Raw genomic sequence first — 18,874 nt, forward strand, 5'->3', positions numbered from 1 at the left:
CCAAGACACCCTCGCCAAGTCCCGACACAATATCACAACTGCACATCCAACCCGGGCACACCTTGCCCAACACCTTCGCCTCTCACCGTGAGTGATTCCGACAAGTGTGCATCACCAAGTAGTGCGCATGAGCTATGTGCTCATCCCCCTTCTAAAACTGCGCACTTCCTAGCTCTCCAAGAGCGAAGATAGATGTTGAATGATTCGTTGATTTTCGAATGAGTTTTGAGCTCCAACGCCATACAATATATATGCGTCTTCGTGTGTGGGTGGGCTACCCAGCCGACTACCCACACACCCCTACATCACATTGTTTAGGCGTTCCAAAAGTCGGCCTCACCCGCTCATCGCAAGTCGGCCACTCATCACCGCAAACGCACTTCGTGTGGGTATAAGTCCATCGCACAACCTTCTTTCGTCGCAATGCTTGTCGCACCTCCGTCGCATATCGCAACTAGTCCGTGTGTGTGCGCCCCCCCGTGCACCCGCGCGCCCGCCCGTTCACCGTGCGCCCGCCCGTGCACCAAGCGCCCGCCTGTTCAACCGCGCGCCCGCCCACTTGTGCGTCCGTGCGCCCACGTGCCCGCGCTCTCGCCCGTCGTGCAGCCCAGCTCGCCCGCGCCCAACCGCGCCCACTCGCCCAACCGCGCCCGGCTAAACTCAGGGACCTTACATCTTCCTCCACCTGAAATCGTTGTTTTCCTCGACAACATACCATCTTGGTAGTCATCCACCAAGATCATCAATATCCATGATGTCAACTCCTCCACATAAGGAAAACATCTCTGCAACATATGTAGAGCTCCATCTCCATCATGTCTTCAACTTAGTGACCAACTGCCACCAAGCTCACCATACCAACGTATACACCTCAATGGTATGTCCTCCATCAGATATCATCTCGATCCATGATCATCGACCCCTCTGCCACAATCTCCACTGCTACATCCTGTGTCGACCTCATCATGTGTCCTCAATGTGAACCTCTGTCATGATACTCCAACAAGAGCTAACACACGTCCATCATGTGCCAACATCTCATCCCAATAGCAACATCATTCTGTACACTGGATCCCCTCATGACTCAAGCTAGTTGGGTAGCTAATCCAACCATGCGCCTAAACCACAAGAATGCACATTCATCCATCACCACCAGTCGTTTCTCAAAACAACCTGCCACATTCTTGACTCATCAAGAATCTATCTCCATAAGTGCAAACCATGCTCAGGTCCATGGAAATTCCATCCATCTCATCTGCAACATGTCATGATGCTTGATTCCAAGCCATCCCTGCACCATCAATCCTACCTGCTCAACATGTTTAAGGACTCACTGCCATAAGCAGCTAACAATGAGTCCCATCTTCTCATCCATCTAAGAAGATGTGGAGGGAGTAGAGCCTGAAGGCTCTCCCTCACTAATCAACGTGATCCATCTATCAGGATCCTCAATCTCCATCCTTTGTAGATAAGTAACCCGGTCTTCCTTCTAGACATCCGGCCTCACATATACCTCCTCATCATCATCATCATCCTCAACCAACTCTAGCCTTCTTGACAAGTCCAAGATGCTATCTGAAAGTGACCTGATGACTAATGACTGTTCGGTAAGCTTTGCCTCAATAGTAGACAATCGCTTACTCATGTCTCCCATTCTCCTCTCATCCTCCATTTGCATCATTCCCAATTTACAATCGAGCCTTGTCACTCCAATGGTTGGCACACCAATGGGTACATCTTCCCTTCCATCATAAATGTAGAGCTTCTTCAAATGTTGAACAATCATAGCATCAAATTATTTCATGAATTCCATCCCCAATACATCCTCATAGTCATCAATCCACACTATAGTGAAATCAACCTTCCCTGTCCATTCACCAAGTGTAGTGTCCACCCTCTCAGCTATACCAAGAATCTCAATAGGAGGAGAATTCACTGTCTTCGTTTGTGCCTTTACTAGTACAAATTTCAGCCCAATTCTTCTCGCAGTATCTTCGCCCATGAAGTTGTGAGAAGCCCCACTATCCACCATAGTGAGTACATCAGCACCTCCAACCCTCATTCGAACATATTCCAATCTATTCCTCTCAGGATCTCTCCTAGAGACCACCTCCATAGTAGCAGAAGCACTAAGTATCTGCATCATCCCCACAAAAGCACCTTCATTCTTCGCATCAGATTGTGCAATAACAGCCACCTTCGGTTTAGAAGGACAATTCTTCACCGTGTGTGGTCCAGCACATATCCAACACTTCAAGGCTTTCTTCATCTTTGAACTATCATCCGATTCGAAGCATCATCCTTCTTCTTATCCTTCGGTTTATCAGACTTCTTTTTCCTATCATCAGAAGTCTCATCATAATGCTCCACCAACCTGTCAACAACAGTAAAGGCTTCCTCAAGTTTCCTAATCTTCTGCCTCTTCACTTCATTGCGTGCCCAAGGCTTCAACCCAATAATGAAGTTGAACACCTTGTCCCTCTCCGCCATGTCAGGAAGTTCCAGAGCTACACTTGCAAACTGTCGCTGATATGTTTGTAGGCTTTTGGTCTACTTTATGTACTTAATCTTTGTCCTTGCTTCCCATGTTTCATCCTGAGGACTAAAATGGGTCTGCAAAGCTTTCTTCGTGTCATCCCATGAAGTGATGTCATCAGCACTACCATTGGCAATCTGATCTAGCCACCTTCCCCACCACATCTTAGCATCCTTTGTTAAGAACTCAGCAACTACCTTGACCTTTGTCTCATCATCAGATAGACCCAACCATTCCAAGTATTGCTCCATGTCCCATAGAAAGTTGCCAAGTGTCTTTGAATTCCTTGTGCCATCATAAGATTCTGGTTCCTTTACTTTTACATGAGGCACTCCTCCACCTGAGTTATGCCTCATGGCCTTCTTCAACACCACGATCTCATCTTTGGCTTCGTCAAGAGATTTCTTCAAGTTCATGATCTCTACAAGACCCTGATCTCTTGCTTCTTCAACCTCCTTGACTCTTATTTCAATTTGCGTACACATAAGATCAGTGTACTCATATTGTGTCTGGAGTTCATCGTGTTGTGTTCGGAGTTCATCGAACTCTTCCTTCACCTTAAAATTGGCCTCTTGTCCTTTAGCGAGCAAGTCCATCTTCATATCCTAGGAAGTCTCCAAACCTCCATTCTCACCAGCACTTTCTCCATAAGTGTGATGGTAGCATCCTGCACACCATGATGACTAGACCCAGCCTGAGATTCAGCTGCCATCTCTAACAACTTCTTCTTCTTTTGTGATCTAGTTTCGACCATCCAACAACTTCACCAAGTCACCTGCAACTTGAACCAACCATTGTTCCACTTGTGTGAAACGACTTCCTTCACCTGCAAGTACCCTTTCCACTATTACGAGCAACCCTGCTCACTGGCTTCAACCGAAGCTTTGATACCACCTTCACTTCGGTGAAGGTGTGTAGCAGCTTACACCTTCAATACCCTGAATCAGCTGCTCTGATACCACCTGTCACGCCTCTACACCTGCGGTAGTCTTCCAACCGCTTATAGTGAGGTGCGACACCACCGAACACTTTCTTTTCACCAATACTAATGTTCATGGACTACACCTAATTCACTTTTCCTTGCTTAGTTTGTGTTTCGCAACCAAGCAATATTATGTTTAGCCTTTATACCAATGAACACCCATACTCATTCATTACCAACAACAATTATAACAAGAACAACAATTGCACAGTATAAAGGGAGGGGCAACTCCCTGAACAATGAGTCTGCCTGATAATATATTAAGAATATCAGTTTACAATATACAAGTATGTCTTGGCAAGACCAAGTGCCATACTTAGCCAATTTTACATCAATAAAAATTTCATGCACACCTTGCACGATGGGCGGGTGCTCACCAGAGCCACCAAGACACCCTCTCCAAGTCCCGGCACAATATCACAACCGCACATCCAACCCGGGCATGCCTTGCCCAACACCTTCGCCTCTCACTGTGAGCGATTCCAACAAGTGCACATCACCAAGGAGAGCGCATGAGCTATGCGCTCATCCCCCTTCTAAAACTGCGCACTTCCTAACTCTCCAAGAGAGAAGATAGATGTTGAATGATTCGTTGATTTTCGAATGAGTTTTGAGCTCCAACGCCATACAATATATATGCGTCTTCGTGCGTGGGTGGGCTTCCCAACTGACTACCCACACACCCCTCCATCTCATCGTTTGGGCGTTCCAAAGGTCGGCCTCACCCGCTCATCGCAAGTCGGCCACTCATCACCGCAAACGCACTTCATGTGGGTATAAGTGCATCGCACAACCTTCTTTCGTCGCACCTTTTGTCGCAATGCTTGTCGCATATCGCAACTCGTCCATGTGCGTGCACCCGCCCGTGCACCCGCGCGCCCGCCCATTCACCGTGCGCCCACCCGTGCACCAAGCGCCCGCTTGTTCAACCGTGCGCCTGCCCGCTTGTGCGCCCGTGCGCCCGCGTGCCTACCCTCTCGCCCGTCGTGCGGCCCGGCTCGCCCGCGCCCAATCGCTCCCGCTCGCCCAACCGCACCCTGCTAAACTCGGGGACCTTACACTTAGCCTCTCTGGTCAATGGGCTTCTAACTTGTCCATTAATTACCTGGTGTTGTAGCTGCAATAATCACACATTTAGTGGTTTTCTCTTTTCATAATAAATGGTGACCCTTCTCTTATTTTATCTTCATCTCATTTCAAGTTTGTTTTTGGTCTTATTTATGTTTGCATTAGGTGGCATTTTCCCCTTTAACCGTTTTCTCATATGACAACATTTGTGACACTTCACTTTATCACTCCTCTCTGCATCATGATATTTGCAACATAAGACTCATTGTGCTCTATCATATTTTTCTTTAGTTCTAATAATTGATATTTGCCCATAATCTATCATACACGTGCATCAAAATTAAAACAAATAAAAAAGCCACTCATTAATAACGTTGTCAATAAGATAAACATGCAAATATTATATAATTAATACCATTGTAACATGGTATTAATTAATAAACATATTGTATAAAAAAATAATTGTGACATAAATATGTAAATAAATATTGTAAATAATAAAACTATTTAAATATTATATATTATAAAAAACATGTAAAAATCACAAAAGGTGGAGTTATAAAAGGCGAAGAAAATATATAATATAAACCTTCATTCACCTTTCTTCAACCGTTTCAACATACTTACATATCTCCTTTTATTAATCAGCGCTCCTATTTTTCACACAATTTTCCGTGACATAACCCTAAAGAAAACAAAAAAAGCATAATGAATCTAAAGCACAACGACCATAGAAAAGACCGAATAATCACTCTCATTTTTCTATCATGAGTTTCCTTATTAAGTTTAGATTACAAAAGCCCAACACTAATTTCGAAAAAACTCAAATTTCATCGCTTTGTCGTTTTACTTGGAGTTGTTATCACCGTTTAATGCATTAATGTGAGAGTTATGGTATAAAACAAAAAATTTCATTTGAATTCGCAATACATCCTCCGCGTAGCATTCTGTTTTATCTGGCAGATTTTTAAATGAATGCTCTAAGGAATGTTTCTATGGTCATTTCTAACGAATATTCTCTTTTCCATCGTAGAGATTTGCGTAATACATCAATAAGGTGGTCAATTATTTGTCCAAAAAATTTAACCAACGATGCGTTTTATGGTGGGAAAGATCCACCGCGTACTCCAGGGAGAATAGAAAACATATTTCTTATTGCATCGATCGTTCAGATAGACCCATCTGTTAAGGTATATTCTGCAATTTAAAGCAGTTCCGATAAATGGACTCGGTCGCACATTAATATCACAGTGATGGCGCACTAGAAAAGCTAGAAATTCGCACGCTCCAACGAAACATTACTCGTCATAGATTGATTGAAGGGATTAACGCAAGGATATTCACATTGGAGAACGAGTCACACTCGAATTAAAACAAGGCTCATGGCATACTATGTAGACTAAAACAAAACGAGATGCTCGCACAACTCAAACCAAATGATTTTCTTTCTCCAGAAATGAGTGGTGTGGCCTCTGTAATCAGTTGAATGCAATTTTATTGTAATTATGATAAAATTTTGTAACTATTTGTAAAACATATAAAATGTTTGCGTAGGCACTAAAAACGGGGTTTGGAACTTCATAATGTCCTGGCCCACAGTGTAGGAATTTACAAAGTAGTTTGCTCAGATAGAACACCAAAGAACACTCACAAATAGATCAGAGATCAATACACTAGTATTTTTGACGTGGTACCGTCAAAGAGGGAAATAGAACCAATGTGGCCACTTGAGGCAACTTATTAATAAAATAAAGAAAATTTACATAAGCTTCTCTCATGAACGGTCACCTTACAAATGACCTTCCATTCTTTTTAAATAGAGATCATGGACCAATTGGGTGTTAAGCAATGGATCAAATGTCGATAATACCTAAGAGAGAATGAACTGTCAGATCATTTCATGTCTAGAACATATCATGACCATCAGATTGTAAGGTACAAATGTAAATAGTAAAGAAACACACTTTACCTAACTCTACACTAGACCAAGTTATACTTAACTATTTCCTATATGTCGGAATATCCTAACATCCCCTCTTAACAACAACTTGGGATAGGAATGAAGGATGCACAAATATGACACAATACGAAAAGGAAGGAGGCATTAGAGCCTATCCCCCCTTAGTGACAACTTCCTGAACTCCAACCATTAATCAAAGTTTAGTAAGCTTCACCTCTGTGAGAGCCTTTGTAAAGACGTCTGCAACTTGATCATCGGTTGAACAATGAGCTTTCTGATGAAGTACATGTGTAGTTCAATGTGTTTGTTGCGCTGATGTTGGAATGGATCTTTGCATAGTTGAATGACACTTTGATTATCACACCAAAGTGTAGTCAGATGTTGCTGCTAAAAGCAAAACTTTGATAGGATCTGACGAAGCCACATGGCTTCCTTACTCTGCTTCTGCTGAAGAAAGAGAAATGACACTTTGTTTCTTGCAAGCCTATGTAATAGGTTTAGAACCAAGAGTGAAGACATAACCTGCAGTAGACTTCTGATCATTAGGGTCACCAACACAATCAGAATCAGTGAAATGAACCAATAGAGTAGGTGCTTCTGTATTGTAATGAATCTCAAATTGAATTGTACCTCAAACATAACAAAGTATTCTTTTAGCTTCTTTCCAATGAATTTCATGTGGGTTTTGCATAAACTGAGCAATAAGGCCAACAACAAAGAAAATGCCAGGACGGATATGGGTCAAATACAAAAGTTTTCCTACAAGCGGACGGTATAAGGTGGCATCAACGTTAGGGGAAGTACAAGAGACTGAAATTTTGGCTCCAGACTGAAAGGGAGAAGGGGTTGGCTTACAGTCTTCCATGTGAAAGTGGCATAGAAGGTCATAGGCATACTTGGACTAGGAAAGGGAAATACCTTCCTTGGATTGCAAGACTTGAAGACCAAGAAAATAATGCAAGTGTCCTAAGTTTGTCATGTCAAACATCTTTTTAAGGCTAGACTTCACATGGTTTATAAGGTTGGGATCACTACTAGTAAGGATAAGATCATCAACATAAAGAACAAGAATGATAAGGGAGTTACCCACTTTCTTGGTGTAGACAGTATTGTCAGAATGACACCTAGAAAATCCAGTTTTTAAAAGAAAACTCTCCATTTTGGCACACCAAGCCCGAGGGGCTTGCTTGAGACCATAAAGGGATTTCTTAAGCTGACATAAAACTCGCTGGAGTCTGTATGTATAAAGCCAGGAGGTTGTTCCATAGAGATTTCTTCATGCAAGTCCACATACAAAACGACAGATTTAACATCCATCTGATGGACTTCCCATTTGAAAGAGGCAACAAGGGAAAGAACAAGGCGCATAGAGTTCATTTTAACAACAGGGGAGAAGGTCTCAATATAGTCAATTCCTTCAACTTGTGAAAAAACCTTAGCAACAAGATGAGCTTTATGTTTACCAATTTTTCCATCTGGTCCAAACTTGGTTCTGTAAACCCATTTACATCTAACAAGTTTTCGTCCCTTTGGAAGAGGAACAAGCTCACATGTATCATTTGCCAATAATGAACGATAATATTCATTCATAGCTTCATCCCAATATGGATGGCCTGAAGCTTCTACAAAGGTGTCAGGATCATAATTCGCTGAAGCTTCAGCTAGTAAAGAAGAGGCTCTATCGAACTGAGAATGTGTGTGTCGCTGATCTGTAAGATCACCTACAAGAGCACTTGCTACATCGTGAGTAGCACAGATCCATTTTGGAAGCTGAAGAAATGAAGGAGGATCCTGAGAAGGTGGGGAGGATTGTCATCATCGCTGTCATCATCTGAAGAATAAATATTTTCAGAATTAAAAGGGATAGAGAGAGGTGGCACATCCGTCGAACTAGGCTCGTAGGACGATATATTTTTAGCAAACTTTACATCTCTTCTAGTGATAACATTTTTGGACTTAAATGGAATAAGTATATATCCTTTGACATCTTTAGAATATCGAACAAAAATACATTTTTCGCTCTTAGGTTCTAAAGCTTTATGTTTCTCATTTGGAATATGGGCTTATGCTTCACCTCCGAAAATACAAAAGTGACTTACATCTGGTTTAACTGAGCTCCATGCTTCTTCTAGAGTGGTATTCTTTAAAACCCTAGTAAGAGTGCAATTTACTATGTAATTTTCACAGTTAATTGCTTCTGCCCAAAAATTAAGACCAAGTCCTTTAGATTGAAGCATACAATTAACCATTTCCTTTAAGGTGCGATTCTTCCTTTCGGCTACACCATTTTGTTGTGGAGTATATGGAACAGTGTGTTGCATTTGAATTCCATGCTCAGTGCAAAAGTTTATGAATTTGTTGTTAACATATTTTCCGCCATTATCATATCTTAGCTTAAGAATTTGATGTCCAAATTATTTCTCAACAAAGGCATTAAAGGCCAATAACATGTTAAATACTTCACTCTTGAGTTTTAAGAAGTATACCCAACTACGTCTGGAGAAATCATCAATGAAAGTTAAGAAATACTTGTAGCCAGATAATGAAACAACTGGAAGCAAACCACATAAATCACTATGCACAAGCTATAAAGGGGTTGAGGCATGCAAAGAGGCATGTTTTTCAAAATTATTTCGATGATGTTTTCCGAGTACACATCCGGAACAAACACCATCTCTGCAATATACCATAGGAAGATCTATCACCATATTTCCTCTACATAGATTTTGAAGGGAGCGATACCTTAAGCGACCAAATCGCTCATGCCAAAGTTTGTTCACTTCATCATTATGAGCAACAAATACCGAGGGAAGAGTTGATGACCCAAAGTTGTTAAACCTATACAATCTTGTAGAATCATCAGCAATGCCAGTAGCTAAAATCTGTCTAGGATCTCTTAGGTCCTTAATTACAACATCATGAGGTGAGAATTCAATGATTTTACCTTCACCTGAATAAGTTATCTGATATACAGATAGAAGGTTGTAGGATAAGGTTGGAACACATAATACATCATTAAATTGACCATTGTCTAGATGAATAGTTCCAGTCCCTACAACAATAAGAGATCTATCATCACCAACATATATATTTTTCGTATTACAATCATTTAAAGAAGAAAACATGGCTTTGTTTTTTTCCATGCGATAGGAAACTCCAGAATCAATGAGCCACTCATGAGAATGAGAAGAAGAAGATACATTTAGTGCATAACCAGACTGAGATGCTTGACAATGACATGCAGAAAGTGTTATTCCTGAAGATGAAGTTGATGTTGAAGAATGCTCCAAACGGATGTTATGCTTCTTCATTGTTGCTTCCAAGGCTTCCATCTTCTTAAAGCATTTGGATTCTAAGTGGCCATCTCGATTACAAATGTTGCAATGTCTATCAGTCTTCTTCCCTTTGTTTTTAATTGCCTTATCATTTTGTTGAATTGATTTTTCATTTTGAAACTGAAATTGCTTAGGACCCTTTCTTGGTTTAGGACCATTCTTTTTAGGATACTTCTTCTTAGGATTCTTTGAATTTGGTTGTTGTTAGGCAGCTAAGGCTTTCTTAAAAACGTTTCCAAGATTAAGAAGACCAAGATGTAAGAGTTTTTCTTGTTCTCTTATTAAAGAATCACAAAAGGCATCAAAAGAGGGGGACTTGTAGTCTTGTCCTTGAGAAATAAGTGCTTCTCTAGTAGAATGGAATGTAGAAACAAACACAGAGTAGGCTGGTCCCAACTTACTAAGAATGGAATAGATAATGCTACCATCTTCTTTCTTAACCTTAGCACCTTCCAAGAGAAGTCTAAGGGTCTTGAACTTGGACAAAAAATCTTCAATGGAAGAAAAATTATTGGAGTCCAATGTAAGCAACTCATTTTCGAGTTGATGGGCTCTAATTTCATTTTTAATTCCAAAAACTTTAGTGCGTTGTTTCATTGATTTATTAAGGGTATCAAGTTTTGCGATATGGAATCTAAGGTCTGGAGAAATAGACATCCCTATCAACCCACATGCTTGATCTTGCTTATTTTCCCATTTGGATGCCTTATCTTCATCTTTAGGTTTAGTTTCTTGGCCTGAGGCTATTCTATAAAGACATTTACTTCTAAGTAAATGAATAATGTAGGACCACCATTGGAAGTAGTTGGTCTTGCCGAGAATAACATGGCATGGAATTTCTATTTTAACAGAAACTAAAGTTGTATATGTTGACACTAAGTGTTCCAATGGAAAGATCTCGAAAAATTAGGCCGATTAACAAAAAAAACGGCTCTGAAAACAGCTTCCAGGTGAAGAAGTTATGGCTTTTTGAAGAAAAGTTGTTGTAGATGTCAACGAAGTGCATGAATGTGCGGAAGTGAATGATGATGTTATATTTAAAAAAAATTGTCGTCCCCCTCCCCCCTTCACCTGTTTCCAAACTTAATCTAATTAGCTCACTTTAAAAAAGATTTTATGTGACCCACTTTTATAAATAGGTGAAAGTCACTTTTACAATAGTACTTTATGAGCTAGTCACTAAATTGTAACTTAAATAAAAGATAAAGAAATTTTAGAATTATAAGTGGCTCACTTTTTATAATGAGTGATAACACTTTTACATAAAGTAACTTTAAAACTTAAGTTACATGTGCTTTTTGAAAAAGTAAGTCAACAAAAAGAAAGACTTGAACTTAAAACCTCTATTCTCATAAGTAACTTTGAACCAAGTGAGCTAGTTTAAAAGGTTAGTAATTCTTGGAAAAGAGGAAGGAGTTTTTTTTTTTAGTCACTGAAGCTTTGGGGTGCGTGCTTACTTGAAGAAACTATTTTTTGCCTACAAAACAAAAAACCACACAACCCAACATAGACATACAAAAAAAAAAAAACCTTATGGCTTGAAGTTAGCTTTCGCCAAAAACTATATAATTTCCACAATGTTTCTGATTTTCCAAGATCACACTAAGGCGGAGAAAAAAAGAGAATACGCATGAGAAATATCCTTCCTTTCTGTTCTGATTTGTCCATATCGCACAGAGTCGCAGGGCAAAGAGCATACACAGAAATGAAAGATATAGATCCGATAATAAAGAAAAGAGATCCAAATAAACTGAAACAAACAGAGAGATGAATAACTAGAACTGTAAAAAAATTGTATACCTCCAGATCTTAAAAATGACATAGCTATGGCTATTGGAAACCTTTTCGTGTGAAACCAAAGAGGTTCCTCACTAAAACAACTACTCCTAACTCAATAGAGTAGTCCTCTCAGTCCGAAACTAGTCAGAAACATTAGATCTAGGAAATGACAAATGGATGCAGTTGTACCAGCTTCGGGTTTGGACCACCAACATATGCAGCCCTCAAATAGCTCTGATACCATGTAGTAATTTACAGGGTAGTTTCCTCAGATAGTACACCAAAGGACATGGCTCAAAAACAAAACACAGATCAATTGACCAGTATTTTTGACGTGGTTAAAACCCTCAAAGCGGGCAAGATTCAATGGCCTAAGCCAATGCGACCACTTCAGGCAATTTATTAATAAAAGAGAGAAAATTTACATAAGCTTATCTCATGAACGGTCACCCTATAAATGACCCTCCATGCTATTTAAATAGAGACCATGGACCAATCGGGTGCTAAGCCATGGATCAAGTGTTGGTAATATCGAGGAGAGAATGAACCGTCAGATCACTTCATGTCTAATACATATCATGACCGTCAGATTGTAAGTTACAAATGTACGTAGTAAAGAAACACACTTTACCTAACACTACACTAGACCAAGTCATACTTAACTATTTCCTATGTGTCGAAAGATCCTAACACATGGATTAGCAGTAATTGTAGCTTGTTCTTTCCTGTCATAATCGCTGAACCTACTCACTTGGAGTCTAGCAAGATGCTTTACATCTATATGTTAGCGTTTTGATTGCAAAAAATTAGATTATGATGTTATCTGTCATGGCTATCGTCGATTGTGGGAGTAATTTTCGCTTTCTTCATCTTATATTTCATCTATTTTGAGCGAAAACATGTTTTAAAGAGTTGTAGGACATTGCATATATTATATTCCCTTTTTTTTAGTTAAAAGACTCGTGCTATTTGAATGTCGTGTTTGATTTTGTTACATATATATGTTGAAAAAAAATTCATATATATATATATATATATATATATATATATATCACATAGTATTTAGTATTTATTTTTATAAAGTTTCATATAAAAAAAAATTGCCACCGTCTTGTTACTAATTATTATTTGTATTTTAAAGAGAAAAGAAAAAGGAGATATTTGTTTCAATCCTGTTTATATTTTATGAAAGTTAAATCCCTAGCTTTATTTTCATTCATGGGGAATATGATATGATATTTAGTTTTCACTCTGAAATTGCTCTAATAATTTTACTCGATATATTCCAGTGCACATATTAATGGATGAAATAATAATTGGTTTAAATCTATTGGTCATTTTGTTCATCTTTTTACTTCATACATATATGTTATTAGTGATTTGTGCATGGATGCTTCAAGTAGTATTGAACTCGTTTCAAATAATTTGATTTGAGCCTTACTAACTTGTAGGAAAGAGACAAGGAATAATTATTAGATTGTCACTGAAAATAGTTTTCTTATGTTCAAATAAGTGCCTTATCATATTTTGGATGATTTTTAATGTTCTTGGAAACACTATATATTTTGTAGTTGTAGTTATTCTTTCGATAATAGTTTTTCGATTAATCTTCAATTGTCGAATATACTATTCATATTTAATTTCCATGGACATAAGTTTGAGCCTAGGCCTGTACATACATCAATAACCATAGAGTTAGATTTGAATTTAGAGTAGGCTTTATTCACTGTAATTCATTCATATTTTCAAAAATACAAAAAAATTGCTTGTCTAAGACCAAGTCTCCATTTGTTGGAGCATAACTTCATAAAGGGTACACTAGTCCCAAATTTCTAGTCAGCTCTGTTAGTGTCAGTCTTTCCAGCCTTCCTCCAGTGATCAAATATGCTCTTACAAAGTGGTCTCAGAGTGTCAAGGCCAAATTTTGTCATTTCAGTGAGTCTTCAAGCAAAATTTGGTCACTAGGCATTAGGTCTAGGGTTTGCTTTCACTCCTTCTAAAGTTGTCCAAATGGCGGTCCATGTCATCATTCAACTGAGTCTATCATCATTCGTAGGGTTTTCATTATTATCTCAATGTCTAATGAGTCTTTTTACACCTTGTCCATGCTTCAGTTGCGCCTAGGTAAGGTCATTTTCCTCTCCTAGGGTTTTGAGGGCAATTTCTCTTGGACGGTCAAATCATCGGCAAAACTTGTATCCTGATGTTCATACACCTTCCCCTATCCTTAAAGTACCTTACCAAATGCTTCCCATCACTGAGATCCCCCAAATTCCTCATTTTTTCACAAACCCTAGTTTCTAGCTACAACCTGGCAATTTTCTAGGTTGGGCCTGTGTTTTGCCCTTTTGGACCCCTTCCCCTCACTCAATCCCTGAGATTCCACTTTCCCCTGCTTCCTAACATCCCTCCCTACTTCCAAAAATTTCCCCAAGAATTTAGAAGCCCCTTATCCCCTTCATTTCGCTTCATTTCGACAAAATTCCTTGTTTCACACATCGGGGCAAGTTTCACTCAAATGATGTTTCAGAGCAATCAACGATGAATTTTGCAAACCTGAGAGCGGTTTTTGTCCACAACATGCCAAAGAAGAAAAACCTCGTTCACTTTTTGCACAGGTGTCATGGTTTTAGAGAAATGTCAAAATTACAATCGCCGGATCCAAGGAGGTTGGCCAAGGCAGTAAAACGACGGAAAAGGCCCAATCCACTCCAAATTTTGGTCAAAGCCTCTTTGACTGAGCATGGTACTTGATTGGGGACTCCCAACCCAAATTTCAAGAAATTTGGAGAAAATTTTGTCATTTGTGAATTTTTTGTGCCATAAACAGGTTTTTCCGCTTGACGGGTCTCACCCCCCGCGCGACCCTTTCATTTGGCAACTCCGTTCCGGGAAAACTCAGCATTTCTGGATTTTTCATGAAAAGTTACACATTCTCACCCATTGCCAAGAGATTTTATGAAGTTTTGGGCCTCCAGAAAGTCAAAAAACAAGCAAAAAATGACTTTCTGCCACATTTTGACACACAGAAAGCAGTCTTGGGAGATTGCAATTTTGGAGGGGCAAATGACAACCAAATTCCGAAATTCCAGTTGGTTTGGAAATTATACTCATAGAAATTTCCAACAAGCCTACTCTTGCCTCATTTGGACACCTGGAAGTGCCCAAAAGTGCTCTCAAAGGCACGCGACCCGTCAGGATTTGGCGCGCGACCCATCAGGCAATTTTCACAATTTTTCACTTACAACTCATGGATTCGCCTAGCTTTTACTATTTTTGACTTTTGATGGGATTTTTCACCCTCTTTGATGTAATTAATGTATTTTTATGTTAACATGACACTTATTTACCTATTCTAGAAGATTCATTCATGAAATAGCAAACATTTAATGAATGAATTGGTTTCCTAGCTTATAGAGGCAAGTTGTTTTGACTACCTAGATTTTAGTGCTCAGTTTAGAATTGGTTGAAACAACTCCTAGAAGGATGAGCTCGACCCCTATAGGCAAGGAAAGATGTTAGATTGCCTATATTATGTACTTTCTTGGTCATTTTCATGGTTGGACTCTTGAGGGAGAAGCTATCATTGTATTATTCACTGTATCTCTGCAATTTTTGGCTAAGGAAGACCAGGGTTTTGCAGTCCTTTTTGGGATTCTTGTGGTCACATGTATTGATGGTGTGTTTCTCTTTGTACTTGTAACTGTGTTATGTGAATCATTTCCTTACTTTTCCTTCTGCAAATTAGGCAAATGAAGTGTTAAAGTAGAATTCATGACTGTCATTCTCTGCTTTTAAGTTTGCTTAATATCAATGTTTTCAACTGTTTAAGGAGAATTCAAAGTTATTGTTTGCTCTCCTTAGCTCCTCACCTGTCTTTCTCATCCATTCACCTCTATCAAAGGCATCAATACTGTTTCCTATCTCGCCCCAAAAAACCCCCTGCAGAAACTGTGTCCAATCCCCGCACCCAAAATTGCCATTTCCCCAATTTGCCACCAAAAACCGTAAAAATCCCAAATCAACCCTTTGATCAGTTTAATAGCTTAAAATCAGTGTTACCCTATTGGTTATCTCGCCCATTGAATATCTTTATCGAGATAGACCGGAGAGAGCCCTCTCCTGCCCCGTAGGGCTAGCTACGAGGCTAAGTGGTTTGATGTTGCCTTGAGGTTTACCTTTCTCAGCCTGAGGTGAAATTTCAAGCACTAACAAGGTCTACAATTAAAGGATAAGAATCTAATCGAGACTCTGACTGGGTAGTTCTCCCCATGTTGAGTCAGGACATTTCCAAGCTTCAACACCTGGGTAACTAACCTAACTCAAACCTTAGCCATTAATTTCATAATACTACAACTACAAAAACATAAACATGAATTTCTTACTCACGCAAACATACAAAAAATTCATTCTAACACATCACTTATCTAGTTAATCAAACTTGGTCTGCCATGAAAACCATAGTGGGAAAAGGATGCTCCTCCCAACCAACAAAATTTGGTTTCCCCTAACTAGGTCTCCCCCCAAGAAAATTTCATATCCAAGAAAATTCCCTGATAGCGAGCACACATGGTCTAGCACAAGATTCCTCATGGCAGTGTCCTGGCTTCCTCTAAAAGCATCTTGTTTTTAGGAATTTAAATCTCAACAAATAACGCTTTTGGGGCTCCTCCAACGAGGCTCCAAAACAAAAGGTTTCTTTAGGATTTCCCCTCTCACCTATTTTTCCAACATCTTTCCCTTGTTATAATCTACCTCTAGGGAGAGGAAATCCTCGCAAACAATTTCCTCTCACTAGTACAAAATTGTTAATTAGTTACTAAAAAAAGGACTAAAATTTACATATAAAAGACCATTTTTCAGTCAATGACCAATAGTGACTAATTTTTGTATCTTATAGCGTGACCAAATTTTAGTCATATTTAGCTTAATCATTAATTGGTTGCTTCAATTTTATCCTCTAGTAGTATATTTATTCATAAATTTGGGCATTATTTTAGTCATCAATTTAATCATTAATTGTCACAATTAACGATCAAATACATAACAAAATATACTACTACATGATCGCCTGAGAAAATCAATTAATGACTGAAGAAATATGACCAAAATGTTGGTCACGATATAAGACTCTATAAATTAGCTACTAATAGTAATATATATGAAAATTTTAGTTATCATTTGAAATCAATTAATGACCAAAGAAATATGACTAAATTTCGATCGTGTTATAAGATATTATAAATTAGCTACCAATAGTCATATATATGAAAAATTTAGTCGTCATTTTTAATCACAATTTTATCATTTATGATATTCATTTAACATTTTTTTGTAGTTTCACATTCATTATATAAATGAGTGATGTAGTAGTTTATATTCATTTCATTTACTTTCATTAATAATCATTATAAATGACCAATTTAATCAATGTACGTTCATTTTATTTGTGTTCATCATGAATCAATATAAACTACTAATTTAGTAGTTTTAGATTGATTTTATGTGTTCATTATTAATCAACATAAATCGATTAGTATGATTTTGTGACAAAATTAAAAAAATGTCATACAAATGTGCATGTTCATTTAATATGGAAATGCGAAGTTATATATGGTAATTACAATACTAAATAATATTAGGTACAAGTATAAATAATTCCAACCGCATAAATTATATTATATGAAATGCCAAATATTACAATATAAGTTTCCAACTTAATATTGGTTGGACTATAATTTACACATGAAATATTGTTTCATCACTTCAAAATATTGATCATTGTGTTGCCAAGGCATTGCAACTGAATTCTCCAACTCTAAAGACTTAACCATCAATTGGTATCTATGTAAGGAAAATTTTAAGGATGAAGATTTATCTTAAAGTTTAGAAACCTTTGCAAATCCCACTAGTCCATAATATGATATCTATAAAATGTTTGGAGATATTTTTGTAAAAATATTCAAATTTATAATATTTTTATATAGTATATATATAATTTTCTGACGATTTTTAGGGTAAAATAATTTCATTCTATAAAATATGGGCGAATCATTTTTACAAAAAAAATGGAAATTAGCGAATCTTTCTTTTGGAAAAAGTATACAAAATTAGCCCATGGGCGAATATTAGCCCCTAAAATTTTCCCTGTATCTATGTGTCTCATGCAAAATATTAGCTTTAAGGGTATCACTAGACTGGTTCTCTTTTGTCTCTCTCTCTTTATCCATTTGTTGCTTCAGTGTTATTGTTCTCCTCTTTCCTCAATTCTTGGTTCTTACCATCAATATTGAGTTTCTCTTCTGAAAATGAAAGAAGATACAATGAAAAATGTAAGACATGAAAGATAATGAACACTGAAATATAAATTAAAGTAGATTATAAATGATTTAGATTACATATACCTCAAAATTAGCAATGGCAATGTCATTTTCCCCAAAAAAGCAAGAAACTTTAACAAGTTTTCTTTGGTTGAGCTATAGTGGCCAGATGACCTCTGTAAATGAAGCAAATAAAATTTCACCATAAAAAAACACCTTAGGAACTTAGTATTCAACCTTTAGGAAAATCTTCTACATAATCAATCCAACTAAATTATATGCTAAAAAGCTCAGGTTGTAGATAACTTGTGAAACAAATGAAAAGAAAAATAAAACATATAATAAATAATGTATGACAGTTGGCTGGAAAATTTCATCATAGAAGAAAAAAATTCCCCTATGGTTACCCATACATATTGGTGGGTAACATGCCCCAATATTCCATGATCATTAGGGTCTAGAGAATGTAAACATCCTACTAAAATAATGATTGATTGGTTGAATCTTAGCGAGCTTGCCTCTCCTTTATGAGTCCAAAAAATAAAAGAAAGTCCATCCTTAACTAGTTGTACTCTATAATATCCTTTTCACATGTTATCTCCACATACCCACCAAAAATGTCAAATATGCTAAACAAATGACATTTTTGAATTGTTTCTAAAACTATGTCATTTGCAACCCCTTCCAATGTATCTGCCCAAATGTACCCACTTGATTTTATTATTTTATATTCACTTTCATCCTGAAAAATATTTGTTTCAAAAACCAATATAGCCCCAATATCTTTGAATCATAACACGTCTATATATGCCACAAACCATATGAATTAAAACTCTCTTATAATCAACCCATTAGTCTTAATATATTGATGGGGGCAGCCCACGTGGTCCCGCC

Source organism: Pinus tabuliformis, chromosome 5_2 (assembly GCF_031772625.1).
Source record: "Pinus tabuliformis cultivar Carrire ecotype Pingquan chromosome 5_2, CPIR1, whole genome shotgun sequence".
Lineage (NCBI taxonomy): Eukaryota > Viridiplantae > Streptophyta > Pinopsida > Pinales > Pinaceae > Pinus > Pinus tabuliformis.